This window comes from Sinohyriopsis cumingii, chromosome 4 (genome assembly GCF_028554795.1).
Source record: "Sinohyriopsis cumingii isolate HCF-2022 chromosome 4, ASM2855479v2, whole genome shotgun sequence".
Lineage (NCBI taxonomy): Eukaryota > Metazoa > Mollusca > Bivalvia > Unionida > Unionidae > Sinohyriopsis > Sinohyriopsis cumingii.
In genome coordinates, this window is record NC_142964.1 from 71,608,924 (window position 1) to 71,634,148 (window position 25,225).

Below are 25,225 nucleotides of genomic sequence, written 5' to 3' on the forward strand. Positions count from 1 at the left end.
CTGTTTGAGGTTGAAAACATTACTGGAATCTATGAGTTTTGATGTATTTGAGTTTCCGGGACAGTCAAAGTGAAAGTTGAAATCTCCAAGAATAATCAGGTTGCCACCTATCGAATTTCCATAGTCCAGGAGATTCGGAAACTGCTCCAAAAAGAGAGAGTCAGCCAGCTTGTTTTTTCTACTAGGAGGAGGGCGGTATAGGCAGAAACAATGGACTGACCTTTGCTTCAGTGTGAGTGTGGTTTTGACTAGTTTAAACGATGTGTGGTCGAAATTGAATGTTGTGGTGTAGTTAAGACGTTTTATCATGGAGTTCTTTGTGATGACAGCAATTCCACCTCCGCGAGAGTTACGGGCGAATGACTTGATGGAGTAACCAGTGGGTGTTAGATTCGCACACTTGGGCTCATCGCCTGATGTTATTAGCCATGTTTCTGTCAGGAAAAATATGTCAACATTTTGGGCGTTGATAAAATTAACTATTTCTGTACGCTTTTCCTGTGGTCCTACTGACTGGGCATTGAATAATGCAATGCGCAGAGGTATTTCTTGGATAGCTGACACAAAGGTTGACGAATTAATAGGGATTTGAATTAGGTTATCTAAATTAACGGTCGAATTGTTTTTAAATGGTTGTGCCGAAATAAGGAAGATAACTGGGATTCTTCTTCCTGTTCTACGCCGGCCAGCTTTGAAACAACGTTTCTTTTTTCGCTTCTGTTTACATTTAGGTAATGATGAATGTAGTCCGAGTTCGTTTAGTCTAGAGCACAATGTAGTGTGGAGAGCCAAGGAGTGATCATTTAAAGCCATCTTGTCTTAACTTATAAGTGACACAGATGATTGAATAATACTTGTCCGCTTCCCAGGTTTTAGTTTCCGATATCGCTAGGTGAAAAAGTTACTAACTTGTACAAAGAGAAATATTTATATTTGAATTGTTGAATAAGACTTGAAATATTTATCACTTGTTTGACTTGAATATTTTGTGATGGAAAGGTATCATTGTGTCACAGAATTAGGCAAAAAAATAATTTGGTTTTGCCTTAGAACTATTTGACTATTTCTTGTTGTACATGCGTACAACGTTATCTAGGGTGAATAAGTGTTTTTCCAGGTAAGCGACTGTACTAACATGTACCTCGCCAGAAATTACTTGCGACGAAGGGACATTAATAACATGATATGCACGGGTATTTTACCCTGACTTTTGCTCACTCTCCTATGGATTTAAGTTAGATTGATTTCTAAACCGACACTGGTCGTTTTGGATCACGTCAAGGAGTGTATGCTCTCCATTGTTCTCCAGCCATAGGGGTAAGTGTTAAATTTACATTTCATTTGATATGCGAAGCTTATTTGGTTTGTTATGTCTTATCGCGCAATAATGCATTTATTACAATGCAGATTTGAACTTTGTATTACAAGTCACTATTAGAGGTTAATGTATTAGCATATATCTAGAGATTTTACAGAAACTATTATTATGACCAATTTGGTTTTATTGTAGCTGATTGTGACTGTCGCTGTGATTGTGACTGTCACTGTGGTTGTGACTGTGACTAAGACTAGAGCTGACTAGAGTTTACTAGAGATGTCTAGAGCTATCTGAAGCTGTTTAGAGCTGTCTGGAGTTTCCAGAGTATTTAAGGCTGCGTGCTGTCGATACGTATGTATGTATGTACGTATGTCTGTACCACGGACGTAGACGTAGTGAATTCAAAAAGGTGTTGTATGCTGTCTGTACGTGTATACGTATGACTGTACATGTGGTGGATCCATAAAGGGTGCGAGTGGCCGATGAGAGTGTGGGCCAACCCAAGGAATCGTGCGACTGTACAAGGGGTCTAGAAGCATACGTTTGGTTCAGTTATTGTTCCAATTGCATTTTTATGTTCATAAGATTATTTTGAATCTTAGTTGTGTTCATAAGATTATTTTGAATCTTAGTTGTGTTCATAAGATTATTTTGAATCTTAGTTGTGTTCAAAAGATTATTTTAAATCTTAATCGGAGTTCATATTTGAGATTATGTGAATCTTTCTTGTATGTATAATACTGTTTGAAAACGTATCTGCAGTCCATGAGGTTTCTTAGATCTGTACTTCATATTGATTTCATATTTTTGGGTTATTTTCAATGAGTGAATGTTGTGTAGAGTGATTGGGTCAATCGTATGTTGAGAGCGTGAGAGAATCATTGTATTTTTACATCATATATTTTTTCTTTGTTAATTTTCATAAATTTCCATCTTTCTCATATTGTGTTTGTCTTATTCATTTAGTCCAAAAACCCACTCGGTTTCTATTCTGCGACTCATTGGTCCGTCCAAATTGTATAGGAAGACGTCATTGGTCCGTCCAAAGTGTATAGGAAGACGTCATTGGTTCGTGCAAACTGTGATTAAAGCTCGACACCACCCCATGGAAAATGGCGCGATAGAACTGCACATGCACCATCGCAACAAAGTCACCACTGCAGGAACAAATAAGGGAAATATCTTTGTTTTTATAACAAAAGTTGAAGTTTTACTGAATAAAGACATTTTTTTTATCATGGATATCGGTAATAATACAATTACCTGATCATGGCTCCAACACATAAATCTGTCGATTACACGTTTTTAGCAAGTTAGATAAGTGGTTACTTAGTTATGTAAGTAGATGGGTAGGTAAGAAGTTCGCGAATCCCTGAATCTGAGAGAGGGAGAGATTATCTGGATTGTTTGCAAGTATTTAGAAAATGCGTTTGTTAGTAACCATGGCGATAAGTTTGTTATCTTAATTTATATTTATTGCAATCATTTATTGTATTTAGTAGGTGAAAAAGTTGACCATTGCTTTGTAGGAAGAAAATTAATCAATGTAACAATCAATTTCTTATGAAATTTAAAATGTATTCTCTCAAAAATCCATTTATACCGATGTAACGAAATTGCTGATTGAAGCTCCTAACTTTGTGCCGTCCAAATCCACTCCAACAGTCCACTTCATTTTATTTATCTTTCGGAAAACCTTGGTGTTGCGAACCGACAAAAGTATTTGTATTATTCTCGGTAACTTAGCAAACATTCTTAAATGCAACCCATATTGCAAATAAAGTCATTGTTAATACACTTAAATGTTTCAGCAATTGGCTTCATAGAAAGGTTTGAGGGAACAGTAGAATTAACGTCGTTTCTCGCTCAACTACTTGTGTGTTTGAGCGGATTGTCTATAAAATATTTGGCTTAATTCGTTTTTTATATATTTGTTTAAGCCATTTTATAATGTTTTTATTTTAGTATTTTGAAATTGATTAAGTGAATATAAAATGGCTTTGTAATGACAAAAGGAATACTGACTTACACCATCAATATCTTACATCGAAATCTTGCCTATCCTAGACGAACTCTACGCTGAACCAACTGTTGACGCCTGTAGCAAAACTATAGATGGCCTAACAAACGAAACATCTTCCGCTAAATAACACGTTGCGTCAACACGTAATTAAACAAGAATCAACGTATGTAACTTGCAAACAAAAGAGAGATTCACTCACAGAGCGTTACCTGAATATTAATTTTATTACAGAACATATGCAACGTTTGGCGTCCAGTTGATTATCACAGAGTATTTCAGGTTCTACACCTCTTGACAAATAGTCAAGGAGCCATTACAAATAGCACGCTCCTAACAATCCGCTGATGGATCCCTCAAAAGCCTCCGTATTCCTTGCAGACCCGTTGGTCCCGAAATTTCGGTCCCTCACCGCGAGTGAACCACAACCATCCTCTGAATTAACTTCACTATTGACAGCAGCATACAGACTGTAGGAAACCCGATAGAGCTCTACGACTCCCCATCCCAAAGGAGCTAAAAATATAATGCCTCGAACCGTGCAGTGCACGAGACACAGTTTGGCAGGAATGCCATGATATACGTTAAGCATGCGAGCACATGAATTTGTTTCGTTACAAATTAATTCATTTCATAATAGATCATTTTCATCCATTAATATATTCATAATATAAATGAATTCAACTTGTCTGGTCAGCTATACAATGGCCGACTTGAAACAGACGATAGTCTATCAGATAGCATGGAGCTATATGAAGTATGTCTGACTATCTGTAAAAAAAAGAATAAAGTACGAAGCATACCATATATCAAACAATTTAATACAGAACACTGATAGTGAAAAATTAATTGAATTTCTATTTCACATACCTCAACAGCTGGAGATTGCTCCCGTAGAGGTTATTGGTGTATGTATTTTCCAAAATACAAACAATACAATCTAGATCGTATGACCTACTGGCTTTTTGTTCGTTCCGGATGCGATCCGTAAAGTGGACGGCATCCTGAAAAAACGCGCTGCATTGTGATAATACTCATAATATAGTTAAACTTTGCTCTGAACTCAACGGCCAGAGAGCTTAAAGTACTCTGTTTTCTCACAGCGAGCACTTTGCTCATGCAGCAATGGGTAAATCGAATTCAGTATTTTGAAACAGATAACGACGAAAATAAACCTCCCTCAGGTGACGCTCTACGCGGTAAGCTAGCCCCAGTACATTTTCGTTCATAAAAATTAAATACACAAAATTACGTGACAAAGATGTTTGCTCGATCGGCCATGAACATGATTCAGACCGTTGTGAATCAATTCTACCCTGAGTCACAATGATGTTTCACTCGCTCCTTTTATATTAGAGGTCTACTAGCTCCTGCTGAAATATGCATACGTCTGATCATCCAACATACTCTAGATTTACATAAAGTCAGTTGGAAAACCGTGCAACCTCGCACGACTCAGAACCAAAACCAAGATCCGCAAAGTTATTATCCGTGACCAACCCTTTTCTGACGACACGGCAATAACAAGCGACACTGAGGCTTATCTAAAAAAAAAGCTTCACTGACCGTCTTTCTCAAGCCTAGAATCAGCCTAAAACAAACGGTAAAGGTCGGTCAAAATGTTAAAGAACCACCTCTCATCAACATGAATAACTGTGCAATTTGTTATGAACAGGTTCACATCGCTTGGGTCAACAATCACGGATCACCTCCCGTTTAACGCAGAACGCAAATCTCACATTAGAATGTCTGTCTGAACGATATACAGTCTGAGCACTAGAGCCTGGAGCAACAACAAACTGGCTGATCGAACCAACATACAAGTGCACCAAGCCTATGCTATCTGACCGCTACTCTACAACTATGTTAGTAAATAAATTTAAATAATATCGACAATATGGCTCATTAGATGAGTTTTTTTTATTAATCATAAAATGCTCTTCACAAATGCATACTAATAGTTAGTCTCCTATTTAAATACTTCTCATGCATACAATAAATCAATTTTAAACATTCTTGCTTTTATAAATACTTGTATATAATGAATAAAAATCTTTATTGTATCCTAAAACATATGCACGCCACTTTTTAATAATATCCTTAGTCTTTACTAGAAATTCTCTTTAATAAAACCCGAGTTATTCACCAAGCCACGTTCTAAATTCCGTTGTTCTTTGTAGATTTTCTTCTTGAAGATGTAACGCAAGCTAAATAGCCCGTTCGAAACAACGATTATCTGTATTAATCACATTTATGTATGTTGTTCTATATTTTAATTATGGCTCAGACGGTACATAAGATGGTTAGCGGATTGGTTTATAGTTTTATATATTTAGATTTAAATATAAAATACCTGCAAAAAGTTGTGATGGTAAAGTTATTGACCATGTAGATAATAATAAGCTAAATAATAAACTGGAAACATACAACTTATGAACACGCTGGAAACGTTTAACAAAATCAACAGTTTTTCGTAATTACTCTTAAAAAGTTTGGTGTATACTTTTATTAAAGCCAATAAGATTGATTATTTGCATTACGTTTTCATTCATCGCTCCGGTGGCCTAGTGATTAGAGTGTCCGCCTCTGATGCGGAAGGTCGTGGGTTCCATACCGGGCCGAGTCATACCAAAGACTTACAAAAATGGTACTAACAGCTGCCTCGCTTGGCGCTCAGCACTAAGAGGTTAGTGTTATGACTGGTCGGCCTGGCGTCAAGATAATGTGACTGGGTGGGACATCATGCTACATGTCTTCGGCATGATACCCCAGTGCTACACATCACTATAAGCTGTCACATCGTAGCGATATGACTGAGAAATTGTTAAAGCTAAGTTAAAAAATTGAAATCACACACACACACACACACGTTTTCATTCAATCTATTATTTGGGGTGTAATCTTGGGATTAATGATGTGATAGTTAATTGCTTGCGCAAAGGTGTCAATTGATGTTAAGTCAGGTAAACAAAACATTGATGCCTATCTTATATATTGGAATGTATTGATGGGCTGCCACATAATTTATTAGACCAAATCCTTTGGAACAACATCATATTTTCCTCCTGTTCTTGGCAACGATTATTCTATTTCGAAAAGATTTCCCAAAACACCTGGTAGAAGAGAATCCGATGCCTCAAGTAGACGTATTACCGGAAGGATATAAAACTTATTTTAATTGTGTTCATGAAAACATTTTATGCGTACTATTTGCTTGAGTGTTTTTGCTTTTGTAATTCGTTTGATTTGCGTTTTTGTTAACACAGTATTAATCGTCTCAAATTCGTCTTGCATTTGCATAATCAAAACATGCATTGTTCTCTACTTTTGTATTACTTCCGGCTGTACACGTGGTCGCAGCTTTTCATAGGTATCCTTGGTTATTCTCCATATTGGAATTAATTCATTATGGTTGTCTACATATTTTCCTTTGCATATAATATATCTTTTTGGTATACCCTGCAAGTCATTTTGTTTCAGTATTACTTGCCACTGACAGTGACCGTTCAGCTTGAGCAACAATATTATAAGATGACTAATGTCAAATGCTCCCGCAACTACTCGATCTACTCGCATAATATATTGCGTTGGAGTAATCCTATATAACATTATTGAGATTTGATACCAAGAAACACAATATGTATTTATAACACAACATACACCTTATTTACTTGACAATGTTAAAAAAAATATGACCTGTTTGGTGCCATTAATAGGTAGATGTCATTTTCTATTGTTACGTATATTTGATTAAATTTATATTTGATTTAATTTGTGTTTGATTTGATTTGATTGTTTGTGGGTTTTTGAATCTTTATATCTTCTTTGCATGTCAATGTAATGTAATTTTGTTTACAAGGAATTTGATATTTTCCAGAAACTTCAGTTTAATCTGAATGTTTCCATAAATACCTAATAATAGAAACGTTTGTTTCTATTTTTGACATAGTTCCTGGCCTTGATTGAGGGTCAAGTAAACAACTTTTTCTCAGAGTAAAATGATTGGTTCCTATCAAGGACATGCAGAAGCTATGTGACTTTTTCATGTAAACATGATCACGTGATGCTCTATTTGGCAATTAGGCATTTCTGAAATTGCGAAGTACTTATTATCAATAGTGATGTTGAGAGAGAGAGAGAGAGAGAGAGAGAGACAGAGAGAGAGAGACAGAGAGAGAGACAGAGAGAGAGAGAGAGATCAGAGTCCGGGCTTTTAAACACTTGATGTCAAGTTGTTTTCTTCTGTGACCAGTATTGAAGTTTCGAGTTTTTGAGTTATATGTTAAATTTTCTTCAGATTATTTGGACTCTAAAAGATTAATTCGTTTCTCTGGAAATTTTATTGTATTCAAACATGATTCTATTAATTATTGTGCGATATTGAACTCGCGCGCAACATCATATTGCACTCATAAAGGAACTACTCTGTATTGTAAACAAACTATGGACGCAGACACTAGCACTTTTGATTTATAAACAAATCATGTACACTCGCGTAGTAGGCGCTTTTCGTTTTGGTTGATTAAATATGTTTCTGAATGAAGTAAAGCAGCTGTTTCGTGGACTGCCACATACCAGCTGCTTTGGCACATAAAGCGTTAACCTTTGGATACAATGTTTCGGATTTAGGCTAGCTATACAGTAGACACCAGAAAGGATCCTTAGAAATAACATGCAAGTGACAAGGCATAAATTGTCTTCTTTAGCTAATAATAAGAATGGCAAACAATATACTTACACAGTTTTACATCTTGAATTTTCTCAAAATGTAGTTTCTTAGTTCTGTAAATCCGAATTACATGCACCATGTCATAGGTTCTCAAACTTGATTACGCATTTCGAAATCGTACTGTAATTTCGACTATATTCCAAGTGCAATTACATCCTCCTTACCACACTCAAACTGAAATAAATATTATATTCCATAGCGTCTTTTAGATCATTGCAATTGAAAGTCTTCATAATTTTCACACATTATGATTTCAAACATTCAATGGAAGAACAGAAAAACACTTGCAGATGTCAACAGTAAGCTACTCCGTCGCCCCTGAAATCTGATGTACTTCATGTAGAATTGGCACATAAATCCAGCCCATAATCATTACATTTTGGAAACGACAAAAAATGCCAAAATTTTGTCATTCCAGATCAAATGGAAAAGTCGTGCATATTTCTCTCCGAAAAACTTGTTCGTATTTTCCCATAGACATGCAGTAACCTATATTTGTTGTGTTTATATCACTACTTGGCTTTGCACACCTTCTAATGGCATTCACCAAATTGTTTATAGTTCAAATGTATCTTTTCTTATATTTGGCAATTTTAGTGCTAAAGTCTTGCTAAAAAACAACTTTAATGCATCAAATACCTTTCAAAATATGGGCCATCCAAAGTTTTTTGTTTTGTGATAATGAATGTTAATCATTATCATGCGGTATTTATCTTTTTTGTGATGCTTTTTATTGGTAAGTAACATATATTACTTTCTCATTATTAAAATATACTTCTATATTATCTTGTGTTGTTGTCTTTTTTTCTGATACATAACTAAACAACAATGTATTAATAGTGGATTTGTATCGGTTTTGTTGACAGTGCTATGAACAGTATCGAGTTTTGTATATTATCCAAGAATTGTAACCAGATTGTGACGTATCACGTTTTGTATTGTAATATCAACCTTGTATTTACCTACCAATATTCTCTTACATGTTAAGAGGCTGTAAAATGGTTCAGTTGTTACTTTTGCATTTCTAATTAAGGATTGTATTGCTCCAACAATTTATACTGGAATAATTTATGAATAATATTCCGATATAACTCGCTTATAAGTCAGATCAAATTGCATACAACAGAGATCCTGATCTGCCGTAGCATAATGCTCCTGCAGATCTGGGTCTATGAGATTTGATCCACTGATTCCTAGTAACAAACTTCCCTGACCCAGATCTGCTGGCACATTACGCGATGGCAGATCTGTGTCCCTGCATGATGCAGTAGGATTCGTCTTATAAGTGAGTACATACAGTATACCAACAAATCTGATATACTCCCTGATGTGATATTAAACGGACTCTACTAAATTTATGAACTGATGAATATTAAGTCCCATTTTTACTACTAATGTAGTTTTGAAAATATCATTCATATAACCGATGATTACATGTAATTTCAAAATATAATTGCATATTCAGTTTTATTAAATGTCTTATCATTGTTCAATTTATTAAGGATAACTATAACTTTGTGATCAATATTTTCGCTGTATTTTTTTGCCATCTTGTTTTCTTGTGCATACTAGCTGTAATCGTATTACTATTTAATCAGGATCTATATCATATTTGATATTTTGCAAAAATTGCATTATTTTACTACTTCGACCAAGCATTAAAAGCATAACTATAAGCCCTTTTGCTCTTGAATCATTTTGTTATGAAATAGATAAAGTCGCAATCTATTTTACTAAATAACACATGTTTATTGTCACGGTGAGCATCTAGTTTAGTGCTAATAATTTTTCACGATCAATGCATAATTTTTTACAAATTTTTGCATGGGGTAAGTTTGTAGCATTGCAATAAAGTGACTTTAACATCTGAGTCATATCTTATTTTTTACCTTCTCCTTGTTTAGTCTAGCATACATTTCGTTTTATATTTTGACAATATTTTGTACTTTCTTCTCTTCATCTGCTCCTTTCATTGCTTCTTCTTTTTTTTAACATTACTATTTCAGCTTATAACTTCAGTTTATCAAAAGATGTCTGGATTTGTTCTACTTGTTGCACTGCTTCTAATTTTTTCTGGAGCCTAAGTTTCTCTTTCCTTTGATTCCATTATCTTTCTTCCGGTATAATATATTTTATTGCTGGCTTTAGGTCTTTAATAATATATATTGTATTTTTCGTATTGATTCAATTTGAAACTTAGTGTATACTATATTCTTGTTTTGGTGATAGTTCTCATAATCTTTGACAGTATATATGGAATAGTGGCAACGCTCATATTAATTGATCTTGTTTTCCATAAACTAGTTTAAAATTAATTTAGTTTGTGTTTTCTTTTGCTTTTCTTGCAGTTTTTCTATCATTGTATGTGTAATAAGCATTGTTAAGGTTGGGCAATATCGCCTTGAAAACTTTGTTTCCTAATTTTGCTTGTAATATTTCACTCTTTAAAATTTCAGTCTTCCAAAACATTTTCGATTTCTTGTTTGTCATTTTCATTTCATTATATCAGTTTTCTCAAAGCATCGTTTGTATTACGACATTGCATAATAATTGATGTATGATGCAATGAGTTACAATATAAAAACATTTAAAACATATTTGACTGAAGAACTTATTTTTTGTTCTGTGAATGATGATTTTAGAAAAGATCAAATTGTTGATTTAGATTTAAAATGACGATAAACCCTAATATCCAAAACGGTCGATGCCTTTTATGTGTGGATAGATTGTGTATCTCACAATGCTGATATTTTCATTTAAATACGTTTGACAATGGCTACTTTCTATAACACAAAGTAACTGGGTTATCAAATTTATTTATAAGTATTGATGACTAAAGATGATATATCCGTTATTATTGTTGTTGTTGTTGTTATTATTATTATCATTATTATTATTATTATTATTATTATTATTATTATTATTATTATTATTATTATTATTATTATTAATGTATTTCTATCTGTTTCAATTTTATTCAGCTACATGTTTGATCTACTTTTCTAATTTAATATCAAGAATACTATTCAAGAGAGATGATGTACTACTATTCAGGATAGATGACATTGTTTGAATATGAAATTATGCATGCTATTAGTTTCTTACGTAGTTTACGAGATCATGAGATAATTATTGCGAAGAATTTGGGCAGATGATTTGTTAATCACTAAGCACTACTACGTTAATCACTATTTATGAAGACACGATTTACATTTTCGCCTCAAAAAGACTGGAAACAAAAATCTGCGATGTATGTAAATTAAGTTTATTTTAAGAATGTATTGCTGTACACGTGCAGTATGATTAATATTGTTTTTTCGGAAAGTTAACTGCACATGAAAAAAACTATTTAAGTCAGTAGCTCTTTGTAAATATAAGCTTCGTCCATATCTTTGCACTTAAATTGATCTTGCGATTTCAAATGCCAAATTTATACAGGAAATATTTGTGAGGCCTGATAATGTTGGTCAATATAATTTCATGGAATATTGCTTGTTAACTTTGATGACTTTGGACCCAGCGTTTCTTCTTAGCATAGCATTGTAATGATAATTTTTCCCTCGAAATGTCTGTCTAGTGCACGAAACAACAGATCGCATTTCAACGCAGTGTCTTTGGTACAAACAGCTTTGGAAATTAAATTTCTTAAGGATTTTGACTGTGAGATAGAAAATGAAAATTGTAGATGCCCATAAGCACGCTAATCACAGAGAATGAATAGTATAGAGCCCCATTAGCATACTAATCATATATAAATTAAAGCGTAGAGTCCGACTAGCATATTAATTAAGTCAGTCGTGAAAGAAACTTAGTTTACAGCAGAATATAGGATTTAAGCATACTAATCAGAGGATGGAAAGCATAGAGGCACATTAGTATACAAATCATAGAAAATAAAACGTGTAGATGACCATAAGCATACTAGTAATAAAGAATGACAAACATAGATGATCATTAACATACTAATCATAGAGAATAAAATTTGTAGAGGCCCCTGGACATAATAATCATAGGAAATGAAATGTGAAGAGATCTATGGACATACTAGTCATAGAGAATGAAATGTGAAGAGGCCCATTAGCATACTAGTAATAAAGAATGACAAATATAGATGACCATTAACATGCTAATAATAGAGAATGAGAGGTGAAGAGGTCCATGGACATACTCAACATAGAGAATGAAATGTGAAGAGTCCCATGGACATACTAATCATCGAGAATGAAATGTGTAGAGGTCCATGGACATACTAATCATAGAGAATAAAATGTGAAGAGCCCCCATAACATACTAATCATAGAGAATGAAATGTGAAGAGGCCCCTGGACATACTGATCATAGAGAATGAACTATGAAGACACACTGGACATACTAATCATAGAGAATGAATTGTGAAGAGGCCCTGGATATACTTGTTGTTGTTGTTGTAGGGCTTAACGCCATTTTTCAGCACGCGATTGGCTATACATGGCGGCCAGTATTAATGGTGGAGGAAGAACCCGGGAAAACCCCGGAAAGAACCACCGACCCACGAGAAGCTACTGGCAGGCTTTCTCACATACCCACATTAGCCGAATCCGAGACTCGAACCCACGCAGACAGAGGTGAGATGGCAGTGATCCGTAACGGAGAGCGCTTTAGACCACTCGGCCACTCGGGGCCCCCCCTGGATATACTAATCATAGAGAATGTAATGTGGAGAGGCCCATGGACATACTAATCATAGAGAATGAATTGTGAAGAGTCCCCTGGACATACTAATCATAGAGAATGAAATGTGGAGAGGTGCATGGAGATACTAATTATGGAGATTGAAATGTATAGAGGCCATTGGACATACTAGCAATAGAGAATGAAATTTGAAGAGGCCCTGGATATACTAATCATAGAATGAAATATGTAGAGGTCCATGGACATATTATTCATGGAGAATGAAATATGAATAGACCCATGAACAGATTAATCATAGAGAATGAAATGTGTAGAGGTCCATGGACATACTAATCATAGAGAATGAACTATGAAGACACACTGGACAGACTAGTCATAGAGAATGAATTGTGAAGATGCCAATGGACATACTAATCATAGAGAATGTAATGTGAAGAGGTCCATGGATATACTAATAATAGAGAATAAAATGTGAAGAGTCCCCTGGACATACTAATCATAGAGAATGAAATGTGGAGAGGTGCATGGAGATACTAATTATGGAGATTGAAATGTATACAGGCCATTGGACATACTAGCAATAGAGAATGAAATTTGAAGAGGCTCCTAGATATAGTAATCATAGAATGAAATATGTAGAGGTCCATGGACATACTAATCAAAGAAAATGAAATGGATATAGGTCAGTGGGTATATTAATCAAAGAGAATGAAATGTGAAGATGCCAATGGACATAATAATCATAGAGAATTGCATGTATAGAGGCCCATTAGCATACTATTAATAAAGAATGACAAACATAGATGACCATTAACAAACTAATCATAGAGAATAAAATTTGTAGAGGCCCCTGGACATATTAATCATAGAGAATGAAATGTGAAGAGACCCATGGGCATACTACTCATACAGAAAGAAATATATAGAGGTCTATGAACATACTAATCATAGAAAATGAAATGGGTAGAGGTCCATGGATATACTAATCATAGAGAATGAAATGTATAAAGGCCTCTGGACATCCTAATCATGGAGAATCAAATGTGACGAGGCCCCTGGACATACAAATCATAGAGAATCAAATTTGTTGAGTCCCATGGACATACTAATCATAGACACGGATATGCTTTGTGGCCCATGGACATACTAATCATAGAGAATGAAATGTGAAGAGGCCAATGGACATACTAATCATAGAGAATGAAGTGTGTTGAGGCCCATGGACATACTAATCATAGACACGGATATGCTTTGTGGCCTATGGATATACTAATCATAGAGAATGAAATGTGAAGAGGCCAATGGACATACTAATCATAGAGAATGAAGTGTGTTGAGGCCCATGGACATACTAATCATAGCCACGGATATGCTTTGTGGCCCATGGACATACTAATCATAGAGAATGAAATGTGAAGAGGCCAATGGACATACTAATCATAGAGAATGAAGTGTGTTGAGGCCCATGGACATACTAATCATAGACACGGATATGCTTTGTGGCCCATGGACATACTAATCATAGAGAATGAAATGTGAAGAGGCCAATGGACATACTAATCATAGAGAATGAAGTGTGTTGAGGCCCATGGACATACTAATCATAGACACGGATATGCTTTGTGGCCCATGGACATACTAATCATAGAGAATGAAATGTGAAGAGGCCAATGGATATACTAATCATAGAGAATGAAGTGTGTTGAGACCCATGGACATACTAATCATAGACACGGATATGCTTTGTGGCCCATGGACATACTAATCATAGAGAATGAAATGTGAAGAGGCCAATGGACATACTAATCATAGAGAATGAAGTGTGTTGAGGCCCATGGACATACTAATCATAGACACGGATATGCTTTGTGGCCCATGGACATACTAATCATAGAGAATGAAATGTGAAGAGGCCAATGGACATACTAATCAAAGAGAATGAAGTGTGTTGAGGCCCATGGACAGACTGATCATAGAGAATGAATGTTAAGAGGCCAATGGACAGACTGATCATAGAGAATGAAATGTGAAGAGGCCAATGGACAGACTGATCATAGACACGGATATGCTTTGTGGCCCATGGACATGCTAATCATAGAGAATGAAATGTGAAGAGGCCAATGGACAGACTAATCAAAGAGAATGAAGTGTGTTGAGGCCCATGGACATACTAATCATAGACACGGATATGCTTTGTGGCCCATGGACATGCTAATCATAGAGAATGAAATGTGAAGAGGCCAATGGACAGACTAATCATAGAGAATGAAGTGTGTTGAGGCCCATGGACATACTAATCATAGACACGGATATGCTTTGTAGCCCATGGACATACTAATCATAGAAAATGAAATGTGAAGAGGCCAATGGACAGACTAATCATAGAGAATGTAATGTGGAGTCTCATAATCATGATAAGCATTTTAATCGAGAAAGATAATTAGTTTATGGTAAAACAGGAATTAAGGAAGTTTATAAAATTTATAGAATGCTGGTTGTTAACTTCCGTTGGAAGTACATGAAGGCAGATACAGCACGAACTAAATGCAATATATCGCCTTATTTCAAGAAAGCTATTAACGTGACAATTACAAGCGCGACTCAGTTATATGTTTAATTGTCGATGGAGTAAAAAAGCGACACGTCTTGTACAAAATAAGATAATGAAGTGGTGGATTTGTTTGGCAAATGGGAGAATGGTATGAGAAAGATTTAGAATAACTTGGCAATAAAGCAGTTATTACACCAATATTATATCCGTCTAAACATAAATCGTGATTTCCTGTCCAAGATATAAGAGAAGGATTTGCAACCGTTTACTTTCTTTAGTGCCTTCTTTGGGCAAAGACACAACAGTAGGTCATGTCACTGGTATCACATCTTATCGTGCTTTATCATTGCTTTGGCATGAAAAGAGAAATATGTGTAAAACTATTTTAATACTTAATACTTAAAGAAAGATTTACGGTTGGAAATATTTGGACCAGACAATAAATACACCAGATGTAAATTAGGAAGCTTTTCCTCTAATGGAGACTTTCAGTTGATTCACAGGAAACTATACTACTAAAAAGAAATCCCATGTTACCAGTTAGAGTACGATGCTGTATATAGCTACAATAAGATAACATAACATTGCTCTAAATTTTACTCTCAAAATCAAATAAATATACCCTAAATAGTTCATTTTTAAGAACCTGCCTAATCTTAAGGAGATAAAATTTTTGTTTCGAATGTTGTTTCACAACTTAATAATTCTGATGCATTATTTCATGGAAAACGCTTGTGTGAAAAATGATGTTGCAAATCCTAAAGATTCGGACTTCATCTTATTCTTAACGTTGTGCTTGATTAATTACTTGCAAGTATTGTATTTCATTGCATGTAGTGTGTGAACAATGCATCAACCACATTTTGTCAAAGAATGTAGGTCACCAGTATGCCATGGTTGAAATGAAAAGAGCAATGTTAATCATGCCTCGTAAAAAAAAATTGATATTTTCATGAATTCATAATTTTGGCAAAACGTAAGCTGGAATTTCCGATAGGTAACACTGAAATCAATATGGCCAATGGCATTCGTAGTTGAAAGAAAGAATTCCACAAAATATGTTGCACACATGAGTGAATTGTCCATTTATTTTTAAGTCCTCAACAATTGCAAAAGGTACGTTATCTGCATAAGAAGAAAAAAATCAACATTTTCTTTCAATTCTGGTATTCTTAGGTTTTAACAGCGAGCAAACGGTCATCAGATATGGTTCAAAAACCTTAGGAAAATTAAACAGGACGTGGCTTCAAGGCTAAGCTTCTGGGATTCATTAACAAGATTGGCAGACGAAAATGGTAACATTTAAGATAACAAACGATTATTTAGTGGATGCAAGATGGAGATAATGAGAAAACTTAATCCTAAATCAATGGAAGTTCGGTAGATATGTCAAACTAGGAAATCTTTAGGAGAGGTTAATTTTCTCGTTTTGAATCCGAAGGCCATTTTGCTAATCATTGGCTTTCTTAATGATGCGAGTTACTGAAAAACTCTTTGTAAAACATGGCATGTGAAAATGCGTTGTTTCTTATTTTTTAAACAGTGTCTCTGTTTACAATACAGTATTAAAGAAATCTTCAATGAACATATATTAATAGTGAATTTCAATACCGAAAAGCCTTTTCACGGCGTTAGTGTAAGAATGTTAAAGCGCCGTAAATGAATGTAAAAAATAATATTAATACTTATTTATTATGGAATAGACAACTAAATCAGGGGATGAAAATATATCACGTTGATAAGCTTTACAACGTAAAATACCCATTCCACTTTTGCTTAACTCAAAATCCTTAAAATAACAAATAGTTCAAATGTTGAGATGAATAAATATTAAGAAATTATACAATCGAAGTAACCAAAAAACCTTAAAACTATGTAATATCATACTTCCTTGTATTGTGATCTGTATACGGGTGTTTTAAAGTAATGAACCAGACAGTAGAGCTATAAGCGCGATGGCAGAATAAGTTAGGATTTAGGATCATATTACACATACATTAATTTAATTTTTGTTACAACTTTATCGACGATAATATGAACCTGCATCAAATATTCAGTCAAAAGCAAGCAAACGTTTACACTACGATTCACCATTTCTTTGGCATTTGACAGATATTCAAGTAGTCTTTAATCATCATACTTGACAGGAAAAGTATTAAATAATAACCAATAATGAGTATCATAAACATATTACAGTTGAATTAATACATAGTTCCTGAGTACTGAACTTAGTAAAATAAATTCATTGCCCTACAACTATGTTATATCTTTCAATTGTTGGATTCAGGACTTTGTCATGACTCGATTAGCAAATTACGATACATGCTTTATGACCTGAAATAAATTAAGACAGCTATGGTTTGTTGTTGAAATATTAATGCAAAAATATGAATTTCATCAAAAAGAGAAAAATGTTATTCCAATTATAACTTGAGTTTTTTTGAGTTAAAATATTTTAACTTTTTTAACGCTGTATTGCCAGATTTTCTGCATATGTTGGAGCAAGACTTTCGTATTCTTTATCCTTGATCACAGTTTCTGGTTTTATTATAGGTTAATAACTGACAAGATCGTGTCATAATGTTAAGTTAAATATTTATCATTTATGTGGTTTATGCTTGCAATTTGATACATTTTTAGTCATATGAAAATTGTCATGCAGGAAAGAACAATGTAGCTCGACCTGCCCACATAGTATCTGCAGAGAGAATTTGTTTAGTCATCAGAAAGCAGAAGTTAAATACTGCATGAACTATTCTCCATTTCGGTTTATTTAACTCTTTCTTTGAGAAGGTGATGATACCATCAAGATATGACATCATAATGTTAATTCCCTCATAAAGCGTTGTATGTAGCAAAGTTGTTCTAATATATTCTTCCTGATTAAATTATATTTTCTTGCCTTAAAGGTGTGAATTTACCCTCCTATGATATCAATATCGTAATTGATCTTAGTCAATGATCGCAAAGGTTTGGACGCATCTTTTTTTTTACCACACCTTTTTCCCCCGGGCCCTGGTTTAGCTTTCCATTGCATAGCGATGAAATACAAAACGGTCCGAGTGACTTCGGCTAACAGCAATGAATATATTTGTCAGGATGGTGAGATAATGCTGCTAAGTTTCATTGGTGCCGCTTCTCGAATAAGTGATTTCTTTGTGCAATGATAAATGATTATCCAAAAGAATGAACTCATAATGATGAACCATATCCTCTAAGTTCTGGAATCCAAGGAAAAAGAACCCAAAATGTGTGTTCCACAGGTCTCATAAGGGATACGATTTAGATTTAAGTGTGAACTTTTTGGACATGCTGACAATAATGAAAAAAGTAAACAGAAAATAAAGAATAATTTAAAGTCGTGGGTGACGCCAATTGGAACACTGATACCAGACTCTGACGAAGAGTAGCCAAAATATTAAACAAAATTGTATTGACTGGATGCTCCTTTTTCCTGTCTGAGTTTAGAAGGGAAATATGCACAAGAGCGAAGCCACGAACTAAACTAAGCACTAAAATGATTGCAATTCTAGCAAGGAGAGTTTTACAAGATGCAGTTATTATTTATCTTTTTTATGCTTACAAGCGCAACCACAAAGAACAAGCAAATAGAATATGGATTCACTATACTATATGCAACAGGAAATCGTATATTAGGGGGAAGACTCTTCATGTTAAATGCTCATCATGCAACTAAGCACTAAACAGGAGACACGTGATCCATTTTAAGCATAAAGCCATCTTCGTGCGTCTGGAAGAGAACTTGATTAAGGCATTCCTGAATGCATACTTAATGGTAAATTAGAAGGGATATCATAATGTAAATGAAACTATTCTGTCGTCTGATACATACAGAGAAGAAAATGTGAAACTATTCTTTAGGGGAGAAAGATAATCACAATTAATAACATTTGCCTCTTTGTGTGTGTGTGTGTGTGTGTGTGTGTGGTTTGGATTTTTGACGTAGCTTTAACAATTTTTCAGTCATATCGCTACGATGTCTGCAGGGTGTCAGTTTATAGTGATGTCTGGCATTATGGAACCATGCCGCAAACATGTAACATGATGTCCAACCCAGTCACATTATCCTGACACCAGGTGGACACGTCTTAATACTAACCTCTTAATGCTGAACGTCTAGCGAGGCAGCTGTTAGTACCATTTTAATAAGTCTTTGGTATGACTCGGCCGGGGATCGAACCCGCGACCTCCCGCATCCGCGATCGACGCTATAACCACTAGGCGGCCTGAGCGGTTAATATCAACTGCAGTTTCAAAATAAATAATATGGTTTGGAAGAAGAATACATGATGTAGTTTGGATGAAGAATACATTATATAGTTTGGAAGAAGAATACATGATATAGTTTGGATGAAAAATACATGATATGGTTTGGACGTAGAATACATGATATAGTTTGGATGAAAAATACATGATAGTTTGGGAGAAGAATACATCATATAGTTTGGAAGAAGAATACATGAATTAGATTGGAAGAAAAATACATGATATAATTTGGAAGACGAATACATAATATAGCTTGGAAGAAGAATACATTAATTAGTTTGGAAGAAGAATAATTTAATTAGTTTTGAAGTAGAATACATTAATTGTTTGGAAGTAGAAAACATTAATTAGTTTGTCAAGTAGAATAGATTAATTAGTTTCGAAGTAGAATACATTAATTAGTTTGGAAGAAAAATACATTAATTACTTTGGAAGAAGAATACATTAATTAGTATGGAAGGAGAAAACATGGTATAGTTTAGAAGAAGAATACATGATATAGTTTGGAAGAAGAATACATGAATTAGTTTGGAAAGAGAATACATGATATAATTTGGAAGGTGAATACATGATATAGTTTGGAAGGAGAATACATGATATAATTTGGAAGGTGAATACATGATATAGTTTGGAAGAAGAACACATGAATTAGATTGGAAGAAAAATACATTAATTAGTTTGGAAAGAGAATACATGATATAATTTGGAAGGTGAATACATGATATAGTTTGGAAGGAGAATACATGAATTAGATTGGAAGGAGAATACATGATATAGTTTGGAAGGAGAATACATGATATAATTTGGAAGGTGAATACATGATATAGTTTGGAAGAAGAACACATGAATTAGATTGGAAGAAAAATACATTAATTAGTTTGGAAAGAGAATACATGATATAATTTGGAAGGAGATTACATGATATAATTTGGAAGGAGATTACATGATATAATTTGGAAGATGAATACATGGTATAGTTTGGAAGAAGAATACATGAATTAGATTGGAAGAAAAATACATTAATTAGTTTGGAAGGAGAATACATGATATAATTTGGAAGGTGAATACATGATATAGTTTGGAAGGAGAATACATGAATTAGATTGGAAGAAGAATACATGATATAGTTTGGAAGGAGAATACATGATATAATTTGGAAGGTGAATACATGATATAGTTTGGAAGAAGAATACATGAATTAGATTGGAAGAAAAATACATTAATTAGTTTGGAAGGAGAATACATGATATAATTTGGAAGGTGAATACATGATATAGGTTGGAAGAAGAATACATTAATTACTTTGGGAGAAGAATACATGATATAGTTTGGAAGAAGAATACATGATATAGATTGGAAGAAGAAAACAGGATACAGTTTGGAAGAAGAATACATGATATAGTTTGGAAGAAGAATAAATGACATAGTTTGGAAGAAGAATACATGATATAATTTTGGAAGAAGAATACATAATATAGTTTGGATGAAGAATAAATGATATAGTTTGTAAGAAGAATACATGATATAGTTTGGAAGAAGAATACGTAATATAGTTTGGATGAAGAATAAATGATATAGTTTGTAAGAAGAATACATGATATAGTTTGGAAGAAGAATGCATGATATAGATTGGAAGAAGAAAACAGGATACAGTTTGGAAGAAGAATACATGATATAGTTTGGAAGAAGAATAAATGACATAGTTTGGAAGAAGAATGCATGATATAGTTTTGGAAGAAGAATACATAATATAGTTTGGAAGAAGAATACATGATATAGTTTGGAAGAAGAATACATGATATAGTTTGGAAGAAGAATACATGATATAGTTTGGAAGAAGAATACATGATATAGTTTGGAAGAAGAATACATGATATAGTTTTGGAAGAAGAATACGTAATATAGTTTGGATGAAGAATAAATGATATAGTTTGTAAGAAGAATACATGATATAGTTTGGAAGAAGAATACATGATATAGATTGGAAGAAGAAAACAGGATATAGTTTGGAAGAAGAATAAATGACATAGTTTGGAAGAAGAATGCATGATATAGTTTTGGAAGAAGAATACGTAATATAGTTTGTAAGAAGAATACATGATATAGTTTGGAAGAAGAATACATGATATAGTTTGGAAGAAGAATGCATGATATAGTTTGGAAGAAGAATACATGATACTGTTTGGAAGAAGAATACATGATATAGTTTGGAAAGAGAATACATGATACTGTTTGGAAGAAGAATACATAATATAATTTGTAAGACGAATACATGCTATAGATTGGAAGAAGAATACCTGATGTAGTTTGGAAGAAAACTACATGATATAGTTTCGAAGAAGAATACATGACAGCTTGTAAGAAGAATACATTAATTAGTTTTGGCAGAATAATACATGATCTAGTTTGGAAGAAGAATACATTAATTAGTTTGGGAGAAGAATACATCATATAGTTTGGAAGAAGAAAACATGATATAGTTTGGAAGAAGAATACATCATATAGTTTAGAACAGGGGATGGAGAACGGAACATACTACGAGCATATACTTTTCTGTAAAAATCAAACAATACACCTCTTTTATAAATCATTATTTCAGTCATGTTATGTTTAACATTTTCACAGGGCTTTCATATTGCTTTTTATACCGAATGGAATATTATCAAGAATGGCCATGATTTATTTTAAAGGGTCATAGACTTTAAATTCAGGACGATGTTTGTTGAACAGAAACGTTCTGACTCTTTTCATAAGAATATAACACGTAAAATAATATTTTTGAGTATAAGGAATGTTTTCGCCTATTTATCATTTTGTTGATCGTTTTATTTGTTTCACGGGGAAACAAGACACTGATGTGTCCCTCTAAAGAAAAGCATAAGATAGTATCTAAATAGATTTTACCAAATCTGTTCAGACTATACTGGTATCGTGTCAAATACACACACACACACACACACACACACACACACACACACACACAACGGAAGACAGGTATAGTGCAATATATTGATCGTTCTATGTAATGGTTCTTTGTTTTGCGCTATAAAAGTTTGAATGAATACCATGTGATTATCACATACAAGCGAACTATCGCAACCATAAAGTGACGTATAAAAAAGAGTACTTCTACTTAAATTTATATGATACACCCGTTATCTTAAAAAGGTTTTGATGATATTGGAGATGTGGAGATTTATCAAAATCTTTGATGATTCGTCAAACCGTCTAGGGTTCAATTATGATATTATAATCGTTCAAACAAAGGATCAGTACATTTTGTGAATTACAGCATCCTTTTAATTACATTGTCTTGTAGAATCCAAGTACCAACAACATGATAGAAGAAGAATGTGACGGTAAACCATTCCATTTAATAGAACAACCGGTAAACTGTTCCATTTAATGGAATAACCGGTAAAATGTTTTCATGGAACAATAGCAACCAACCCATTACTAAGTATGCGAAAATGACATTGTCGATAAAACACAATATAGCTAATATCCATAACAAATTTAAATTGACGATCACTGGTTCCAAGGTTACGAAACAATTAATATTATCAAATTTACTACCGAGTGAGGCAATTTTAACATAAAGCACACACTGATTACAAACATATCCGCACATACACACTTGCAAATTGTACATAATTAGATAACGCTCGTTCCAATTTATACCGAAAAATTATTGTCATTTAGAATACAAAATCTGTTTTATGACTTGAAAACCCTAGGATAATCACGAAATGGGTTAAAATTTATTATCATGATTTCAAAATTAAAACTTTATCGGTCGTTTACAACCAGTATTTTGCAAATTATAACACCATTACTCAGCCAATTTGAGACAAAAATACTTTTGAAAGGTCTTAAATTTAGAGCTGGACATTTCCGAAAGTACTACCATAATTTCTTCTTTCATGTCTGATTTCAGCTGCTTCACATCGAAGAAGGTTATCACTATAGCTGTCGAAAACAAACGCTGTTTTTCAGCTTTTTTCTTTTCAAAAGCCTATGTAAGTAGTGAATGGGGATACCTTGGCCTCAATGAGAATTAGCATTACAGAACCCCTTGGGAACGTTTAGCCTCAATGGAAATTTAACGTGGGGAAAAATCGTGGGACAATATAGCCTCAAAGGGAATTTAACATGGGAAAAAGTCTTGGGTCACTCTAGCCTCAAGGGGAATTGAACATGGGGAAAAAGTCTTGGGTCACTCTAGCCTCAAGGGGAATTGAACATGGAAAAAAAAATCTTGGGTCTGTTGAGTGACAAGGGAAAATGGAACAGGGTCGGGACCCTATTTTAATAGGGTTCCGACATGATGGGTCTATGAAAAGGGAACATACGAAAATTGAAACAGGGAGGATTCTCTATTTTTTTAAAAAATAAAAAAAGGGTAGGCAATTGAAAGTCTATCTCTTTTCGTGAAATGTGGGTGGCCCTGAAAAGGGCCTTTGGGTTTCTTCTTCTAATTTTTTTCTATTTCTCCACCAGCTTCTTATTTTCTGTCCTACACTTTTTCTCTTCTTTTCTTTCTTTTCTTCCTCCTTTTTCTCTTCTTTCTGCTTCTCCTCCTCTTCTTTCTTCCTCTTCTCATTTTCTTCTTCTTTTTCAATTTTTTCGTTCCATTCTCTCATCCTTATCCTTTCCTCTTCATCCTCCTTATCCTCCTTTATTTCTTTCATCAGAGCACTGATCATGTCCTTTACTTTTCTTAAATTGTTGATCTCCATCTTCACTCAATGGGGACTATAAGAATAGTGATCCTCGTTTAGCCTCACTAACATTTGCTCCATCATACCCAAATTGTCCAGGACGTCTTGCAAAGTTTTCATTTTATCAAGTTGGTTTGAAGCCATCTTCTTTTTTATTCTCTGTAGAATGGTTTGAACGACGAATACTGTGGGTTCTTATACGAAAAGCGCGGACGTGATGGAAAACATCCCCCTAAAGCCCAAAAGTTATATTACCTAGATCATCACTTAAAACATGCGGACGTGAAGGAAAACATCCCCTACTTTTCTCATTTCATATGATCTACTATCCACATACCTTAATCAACAATAAACAAACCCCAAATCTACTATCCACACACGCAAAGCATTAAAATCAAACCCCAAATTTACTATCCACACAAACCAACTTAAGCTTTTGCATAACCCAATAGTCTACTATCCACACAAACGTACGTGATCGCTTACAAACACACACACACACACACACACACACACACACACACACATACACACACACGGAAAAAAGAGCCAGTGTTTATATTTACACTACTCTGCATACACACATTGGCAAATCGATTGTTATTTCTTTTCTAAAGGTTTGGGTAGCCCTGAAAAAGGCTCTTTGTTTTTGAACTCCATGGCACCTGGATAATGATGGCACCTTCCAGGCCTGGCACCACACACACATCTTCTTCCCCAGTCTCATTTCACTCTTTTTGAGGGGAGAGCAGAGGCAAGGATAAGTGGCTTCAGAATCCCAGTTTTTTGTCTCTGGGATTCTGAAATTTCCTCTCTCTTTTTCTTCCTCTTGTTTGTTTCTTCGCTCCTCCTCTTCTTTGTTTCTTCTCTCCTCCTCTTTCATTCTTCCCTCTTCTACTATGGCCTCTGCAGCCAGCTCATTCACTAT